Below are 9,443 nucleotides of genomic sequence, written 5' to 3'. Positions count from 1 at the left end.
CTCTGCTTTTATCATGGCTTGGGACAATGCTAGTTATTAAACTAGGCAGCATTGGAAGAGTTAAACCTCAGTACCATGTTTAGTGTGTTAAATGGACTTAAATCCATCTTTCAATTTAATTACTTTATTTTTCAGAAAATTTCAAAATATGTTCTGTCTGAATTAAGTGAACAGTGCAGACCATGATAAGAACATTTTTGTTGATTTCGCTATAAAATCTATTAACTTCATTTCTTCCCCTCTGCTTTTATCATGGCTTGGGACATGCTAGTTATTAAAACTAGGCAGCATTGGAAGAAATAAACCTAACCAGGCTTAGTATGTTAAATGGACTTATATCCATCTTTCAATTTAATTACTTTATTTTTCGGAAAGTTTCAAAATTATGTTCTGTCTGAATAGTGAACAGTGCAGACCATGATCAGATCATTTTTGTTGATTTCGCTATAAAATCTATTAACTTCATTTCTTCCCCTCTGCTTTTATCATGGCTTGGGACATGCTAGTTATTAAAACTAGGCAGCATTGGAAGAAGTGTAGTCATAGTATACGTCGAACGGTTTATACGCGCGACTGAATGGACGTTTTATTTTATATTATTATTATTATTATAACGCGCTACACTTCTCCCACCATTCAGTTAACGAAGCTTAATTATGTTGTTGGTATGTGATTTGTTTGTTTTTCTTATTTGTTTTTTTTTTATAATTAGTATTTTTATGTTTTTATTATTATTTCTTTTTTTTTTTTTTATGATTAGTATTTTTATGTTTTTATTATTATTTCTTATATTTTTTTTTTATAATTAGTATTTTTATGTTTTTATTATTATTTCTTTTATAATTTTTTTTATAATTAGTATTTTTATGTTTTTATTATTATTTCTTTTATATTTTTTTTATAATTAGTATTTTTATGTTTTTATTATTATTTCTTTTATAATTTTTTTATAATTAGTATTTTTATGTTTTTATTATTATTTCTTTTATAATTTTTTTTATTACTATTTGTATTATTATAACTTTTTTTATAACTTTTTTATGTTAATTTTATACCTTTTTTTATATACACATTTTTCAAGCATATTTTTATAACACATTTGTTTACATTCTGGAATATTTTTAAAATTCTTTTAAAACATTTATTTTTACCACCTTTTGCACCTTAACTTTTCATATTATATAGACAATTCATAGCATATCATACCAATGTTAACATATGTGTTAACCCTTAGAATTGACCATCTTTGTGCTTAAAATTTCTAACTCTAGAACAGAAATTGCATAAAGACACACGATGAGCTCTGAACCGAAAGTTAGTATGTGCATGTTATACCAACATCAAAGATGCACAATTTTTACCTAAAACCCTTTTTTAAATTATAATTTTGCGATATTTTTTTTTACCACACATTATTCATATCATCTTATGAAATAATGGGGAATATTATGGAGCATACAGCCTACCAGAAACAACTTTACTACATATTCTTTATTCACATTCTCATACAAGTATTTTTATACCCAAGTTTTTATTTTTACTATTAATTAAAAAAAACCTTTGACATGTTAAACGGGATTTCTCGCGAAACAGCCAACCAGGAACCAGATACAATTTAATACCCTTTTATGATACCTTTTTCATACAAATTATTCATACAAGTTATTTTGATACACACATTATTTTTTACAAATCACATCTTACTAATCTTTCTTTAACCCAATTTTATACCCATGTTTTATACACACTTTTTATACCTTTTTTTTATACACAATTTTTATACCAATTCTTTATGTATACACATTTTTATACACAATCTTATACACATTTTTGAAACTCACTTCTTTGACATGTTTACAGTTAAACTATTATTTGTGATATTTTCTATTCCTTTTTTTGCATTTAATACCCGGCATTATGCATTTAATACTGATAGTGAAACAAAGATATCACCGCGCCGACCAGTAGCAAAATTTATATCCATTTATTTTACCAATTTTTATACACATTTTCTTCAATATACATCCTTTTACATATAATAAATAAACCTGTTTGACATGCGCAAAATACATGTATTAATAATCAGAATGTGGCGGGAATGTTTGTCAGTATACAATAAAAATTAAACAAAAAACGCCGAAGAATGCTATGTCGCGCGAAGTATGTAACGTCGAGCGGCTGGTCAACCTAGTCCGTAAAATTCAACATCAACCATAATCATCAACACGATTACTAGCAAGTCATGTGGGAGCAGGGTAATAAAACGGCCAGGTGTCTAAATTATCAGGAGCAATTATGCATACAAATCATCAAAATAAAAATAAGCAGGCAAATAACAAAGGCATTCAATACGATAGGCTAATGAAAAATGCAAATGACACAATAAAGTTGTTAAATATCAACACACCTGCACGCCATTTCTTCCATCTTCGTCATGTGACTCTCACTCCTAAATACGTTCTTAATTCTTCTTCTTTTTCTTCTTCTTCCAGTAAAACCTGTGACTGAGAGATCAAATTTATTTTCAAACCTTTTATACATGATTTTACGTAGAGAGTATGGACCCCCACCCAACCTGCGGCTGAGAGACCAGACTTTTTATACCTTTCTCTACATGTTATAAGTTGGGAGTACGGACCCCCAGCCAATGTGCGGCTGAAAGACCAGATTTTTAATACCTTTTAACACATGTTTTTATGTTGAGAGTAAGGACCCTCAGCCAACCTGCGGCTAAGAGACCAGATTATTTTATACCTTTTAATACATGTAGTATGGACCCCCAGCCAAACTGCGGCTGAAAGACCAGATTTTTTTATACCTTTTTACACATGTTTTACGTTGAGAGTATGGACCCCCAGCCAACCTGCGGCTAAGAGACCAGATTATTTTATACCTTTTTATACATGTAGTACGGACCCCCAGCCAAACTGCGGCTGTAAGACCAGATTTTTTTTATACCTTTTTACACGTTTTAACCTCGAGAGTATGGACCCACAGCCAACCTGCGGCTGAGAGACCAGATTATTTTATACCTTTTTATACATGTAGTATGGACCCCCAGCCAAACTGCGGCTGAAAGACCAGATTTTTTTTATACCTTTTTATACATGTAGTACGGACCCCCAGCAAACCTGCGGCTAAGAGACCAGATTATTTTATACCTTTTTAAACATGTAGTACGGACCCCCAGCCAAACTGCCGCTGAAAGACCAGATTTTTTTAAAACCTTTTTATACATGTAGCACGGACCCCCAGCCAACCTGCGGCTAAGAGACCAGATTATTTTATACCTTTTTATACATGTAGTACGGACCCCAGCCAAACTGCGGCTGAAAGACCAGACTTTTTTAATACCTTTTTATACATGTAGTAGCACCCCCAGCCAACCTGCGGCTAAGAGACCAGATTTTTTTATACCTTTTTATACATGTAGTACGGACCCCCAGCCAAACTGCGGCTAAGAGACCAGATTATTTTATACCTTTTTATACATGTAGTACGGACCCCCAGCCAAACTGCGGCTGAAAGACCAGATTTTTTATACCTTTTTACACATGTTTTACATCGAGAGTATGGACCCCCAGCCAACCTGCCGCTAAGAGACCAGATTATTTTATACCTTTTTATACATGTAGTACGGACTCCAAGCCAAACTGCGGCTGAAAGACCAGATTTTTTTTATACCTTTTTATACATGTAGTACGGATTCCCAGCCAACCTGCGGCTAAGAGACCAGATTATTTTATATCTTTTATACATGTAGTACGGACCCCCAGCCAAACTGCGGCTAAGAGACCAGATTATTTTATACCTTTTACACGTTTTAACCTCGAGAGTATGGACCCACAGCCAACCTGCGGCTGAGAGACAAGCTTTTTGTGTTATACCTTTTAATACCTAATGTATTTATAATCAGAATGTGCAGGGAGAGTTTGTCAAATAACATAAATAAAATAAACAAAAAACGCCGAAGTTATCTCGCGCGAAGTCGAACAACACGATTACTAGCAAGCCATGTGGGCGCAGGGTAATAAAACGGCCAGGTGTCTAAATTATCAGGAGCAATAATGTATACAAATCATCAAAATAAAACTAAACAGGCATATAACAAAGGCATAGGATAGGTTAATAAAAGAATAAAATGACACAATAAAGTTGTAAAATATCAACACACCTGCACGCCATTTCTTCTTCCATCTTCGCCATTTCTTCCATCTTCGCCATGCGACTCTCCCTTCTAAACAGGCTCTTCTTCTTTTTCTTCTTCTTTCAGTACTGTACATACCTGAAAAATCACAATAAAGTTGTAAAATATTAACACACCTGCAAAATCAACAGAGAACGCCATTTGCCCTCTTCGCCGTGCGACGTTCCCTCCTAAACTGGTCTTTTCTGTGCTCAAATGATCACGTGACCTGTAATGTGTGAAGCGGGAAAATTGTCCGGTTTTTTTCGCCGAACCTCGGTCAACTCTGACCTTTTCATTATAGAAAACAACAATACATTTATCTAAGTGTTCTTTTGTTAAAATAAATATGTTGGGGTCGCAACTTTTCGGCCCTTTCCGTCAGTCTTCGGACACGCAAACAGGACGTTTCGACCCCAAACCAAATCGGCCCCAGTAGAAAAATCGGCCCCTGGACGTTTCGGCCCTTTTCAGCGAGACGTTTCGGCCCTACTATAGTATATTGCTTGATTGATATTATGGCTTCTGTTTTCTTTTCATGGTAAAATTATATGACCGAATGTTTCGATTTTCACGTGCATGAACAACTAACTCTCCTTACCTGATACATTTAATTAAATGTGTTAGATTTTTCAATATCAAGGAAATAATTTCGAGTAGCTATTTATCGTGAGATATTTTTAAACATTGAAGTTAATTAACATTAAATGCAACAAGTATCTAATCTTTGATGGTTTACACACTCTTATGGTATAATTCCGTTTTATAATTCCTTAAAAGCTAAATGAAAAATGTGGCATTCCCTTATTGAATTGTAGCAAACAAACACTTTACCATGGGTAATAAAAATATTATTTATAATTAGACATGTTTTATAATTAGTAGGTTATTTTATTGTTTTGTAATTGATACGGACGAAGATAAATAAATTACATAGGTTTATTTAAAAATGGTTGTCAAACATATTTTCAAACCCCTTTTTTCGATGAGTGTCACAATTTAAGCAGAAGAAAATAAAAAAAATCGGTTCTGTACTGGCTACAAATACTAAAGAGGAAGTTAGCTAGTGAAAATTAGAAACATAGACCTTACAATTTATCTGAAAAAGAAAAGTGAACTTGAAAACGAGTCTGGCGAATGGTTTTCTCTCGAGCATTTTTAATTCTGACTACGTTAATACGTCATGGAATGTTATCGTTACATTATATTTTTAGACTGTAAACTACATGTATACTTATTTTGAAAATGTGATAAACAGAATATTTTGTTCTCATATTTTCTATGACTTAATTCATTGAAGTCATTGGTTGAATAAAGTAGTAATATTTTATGAAACGTGTTCAATAAATCAGAACCCACAGCGATCTTTAGGAAAAACCCGGACACTTAAAAGACTGTTGTTAACTTAATTCTGACACTAAGCTTCATTTTAACAAAATGTTAGGTTTTATATACATGCAAAATAAAATCACGTCCCTTGTTGTCGCAATATAAAGCCCAAGAAAAAAAGTAATCAGAGAATGAGCATCTGAATAGACATTTCTATCGTTGTCCATTTATCTGTCGTCACATTAAGTAAACCCCAGAAAAAAGGAGCCACTCTACAGGCATGCTCTGGAGTGGGGATATCTAAACACGTACTGTGCATGTATACGATTTAACTCTGACAGAAAGGTCCCTAAACTATAGTACACTTATAAATTGGTGTTCCTCAGTATGATAATATAACACAGTGACATTTTAAACTGAGATTGTTCTTCAGGGAGACGCTCAAAATCCCCTTGATCATAATCCCCTTGGTTGATAAACGACATAGTGATCGAAATCCCCTCAACAGAAATGACAGGGTTATCATAATCCCCTTGGCAAAAATAAAGGGGTGGTCATAATCCCCTCAGTGGGTAGTCAAAATTCCCTCAAATAATGTGAAATGGTTGGGAAATTTCTTTTCTTATTTTTCTTTTTAGTTCAATGAATTTAAGAACCAACTGCTTCAAGAATTGCTGAAAAAAAAGAGAAAAGCATACAAACAATTAAAAGGTGTATGTTTGTCACAGCCAGTTAATAATGACACCCTTTATTGATGTTATTATTGCTGAGAAAATTGTAAAATACAAACAAATAAATGATAGTTGATTATAATTAATCATTGCAATTATAGTTATATGTAACAAACAATCAATTAATCTTTGCAATGATAAACACCTTTAAAGGCAAATTTGTTGCACACTAGCTTTAGATCTTTCCAGATAATAACTTAAAATGAGGCTATTAATTGCAGTTTGCTATCTAAAATTACTTCATCTTTGTTTTACTTAACTGCAAACTGTTATTTTGTTGGGTATATAATATGATGGCTCTCTGCAATAGACATGAATACCCAAAATGGAATTCAAGTAATAAAGGTTCTCGTAAGCTTCTGTATGAAGGTTATGCCTACACAAAGAAAAATGAAAATAAGTCCTCAATGCGGTGGGAATGCTCTCAGAGAATTGGTCTGAACTGTAAAGGTGCACTGACTACTGATTTACATGTAAGTATATAATCAATAATAATCATTTGGTACATTGAACATGAGATAAACTAATATGTATCAATTGTGCAAGTTATGCCTGAATTAATTTTTTTCGTCTTATTATTTTTTTTAACCTTTGTATAGCACTCTTTTTAAGTAAAGCAAAAGAGATTACATGAAAATATTAATGGAGACATAAAGCACATCATAATAAAAGTATGCATAAATCTGAATTATAATAGGTAAATATTAATTTCAGCATGCTAACTTTATGTTCTATTTCTAGGTGTCTTCTGTCAAATCTGAAACCGCGCACAGTCATGCTCCTGACAAATTTGCAATGCAGGCACTTAAAGTCCGCAGTGAGATAAAAGCATCTGCTGAAGCTAACCGTGGTAAACCCGGACAGATAGAAACAGATAAATTATCGCTGCAGCCTACAGAGGTGAGTTAATAAATAAGACTCATAGAAATCCTGTAAATTTCAAAATTGTTCTTTTTTAAATTTCAAGATTTCCTCCACCAATTTGGAATGTGCACAGTGCCACAATGACTGACCAGGATAGAACAAATAACCAGTGTGAATCTTGGAACAATGGGTTTAAGCACCTTGTTGGACATTCAAATCCTTCACTTTGGACAGTTGTGCAATGTGTTGAAAAGGATGCAAAAATGGTGGCAGCTGAAATTCTGAGATGTAATCGTGGTGAACTTCTACAGAAACGAGTGAAGAAGGCCACTAAAGCTCACCAGTAGAGACTGAAAGTTTTGTGCTCACAGTACGCAAGTGGCATTAAATCCCTTGAAGACTTCTTGGGTGCTCTGGGACAGATTATCAGAATAAAATAATGTCGGTGCTATGTAAATTCTGTGAATGTGCTAACATATGTAAAATGTGCTGTCAGAAAATAAATAAGAGTGAAATTTTATGTCTGGTTTTATATTTTATATTAACATGAAAATGACAACATTGGAGTATTTAAAGATAACCTGTATTATATTGCTAAAGTATACTCCATACTCTTTCCTCTACTCAATGTAACTGCTGTTTGCAACATTTCTTTATGTAACACAATAGTTTAGCTGGAGTGACAAAAGATCAAAGGAAAAAGAATATTGAGTAAAGGGGGTTGTTTTTCACAAGTTGAGGGGATTTTGACCACCCCATCATTTTTGCCAAGGGGATTTTGACTATCCATCAAGGGGATTATGAACACCCGGTCATTTCTGTTGAGGGGATTTCGATCACTATGTCATTTTTCAACCAAGGGGATTATGATCAAGGGGATTTTGATATACATTCTGTTCTTCATATTCAATAATAAAGTATGTTTTGTTAATCTTCACGAGTATCTCTTTTATTTGTTTGTTGTTGAACCTGGAACAAAGGTCTTTTTACGTAGAATAGTCTACCAATGAAATTTTCAATGGAAGGTAAATAGTTCTAAGCAGAACGCCAGCATCTTTTTGTATTATTTCAAATACCAAAATAAACACGTTTCTTTAATGTCAAGTAAGACATATGTGATATGGTTTTGCCAGTAAAACATTAAAAGTAAAATTCAGTCGTAAAATTACCGAGAACGGCCATATTTTATTCACGGCTTCTGCACCTTATACTCCGACGCCGCTGCGATGGACCCACCACTTCTGCGAAAGCTATGGCCAGTGTGTTTAACTTATTGTACTTATTATATTTAACTTTTCCGATCATTGAAGATCGTTCAGCACGACATTATTGCTGTGTTTGTGGTATTTTTTAGTTTTTACTTTTCAGCATATTTTTTACTTGGGTGGTTCCAATGTGCACTAAACGAGAAAACAATGTGCGGAAGGTCTGAGGTTATGAAGCCTGCATATCACAGATAAGACGTCAAAACCATACGCCGATTTTAATGGAATGGCACTAACATGTCACATTGAAGGTTCCATGATACTCACCGTATGAACACATCTGCTGATGTATCTAAATTAAAAATACACCATTTTTATGTTTAAATGTTAAATTCTGCTAAAGCCGGTGCTAGGGGGCGTGGACGGTGGTTTGCACTTGACAGTACCGTCTATGAACAGGCTCAATCAAACCGAGCCTTCAACATTTTCAATTTTGCCTTGTTAGGTAGGGATTCTTATTTTCTCTATTTTAGTAACACAAGTAATGTCTTAGAGGAAAGTAGCAAAGCCTCAATACAAGGTTCATTTTCTCTTTCTAAATGAACGTATTATCTTATGACAATACTTATCATGCAAACATTTATACTAGTCACCTTTAACTATGTAATTAATCCTTTCTCCAGCATGTAAATATCACACCATTCTTTTCCGTTGTAAAATTACATGTATGAAATCCACGATTTTCACGTGCATGGACCCACCAACTCTCCCTACCAAAAGAAACTAAATAATCTTTGTAAAGGTCACTTAGTTGATCCTAATAGTTTATAATAAAATATATATTTGCGCAAAGAACTCGTTAATAGTAAAATACAATTGATTATACCCTTATTGTTTATGTGTAACGAACTATTTAAGATTGAAATATATTTCATTCGTGATCACCTGCTTTTCTATTTTCACTTGTGGCTATGCCACTCGTGAAAATATTGCATTTGGTGTTTACTAAGTGAAATATATTTTAACTTTACATGCAGAACAAACAAATATCCTCTATATATTTTACTTAAATTGCAATGATAAATTCTAAAGGGCAGGTTGCATTGACATTAGGACAAAACAACACTT

At 33.4% G+C, this 9,443-nt stretch overlaps 1 long non-coding RNA gene across 1 annotated transcript; it reads right to left on the bottom strand.

The window, feature by feature from the left end:
* Positions 1-1,140: 1,140 nt before the first annotated feature.
* LOC132736825 (uncharacterized) lies at positions 1,141-5,257 on the bottom strand. Its single transcript, XR_009626633.1, has 2 exons — positions 4,175-5,257; positions 1,141-2,504 (listed from the first exon to the last, which is right to left on the bottom strand). It is a non-coding gene; the product is annotated as an uncharacterized LOC132736825 (long non-coding RNA).
* Between the last annotated feature and the right edge of the window lie 4,186 nt (positions 5,258-9,443).

Source organism: Ruditapes philippinarum, unplaced genomic scaffold (assembly GCF_026571515.1).
Source record: "Ruditapes philippinarum isolate M1 unplaced genomic scaffold, ASM2657151v2 ctg3383_1_1_1_1, whole genome shotgun sequence".
NCBI lineage: Eukaryota > Metazoa > Mollusca > Bivalvia > Venerida > Veneridae > Ruditapes > Ruditapes philippinarum.
Note: the sequence above shows the minus strand (reverse complement) of the source record. Positions and strands in the feature narration are given on the sequence as shown.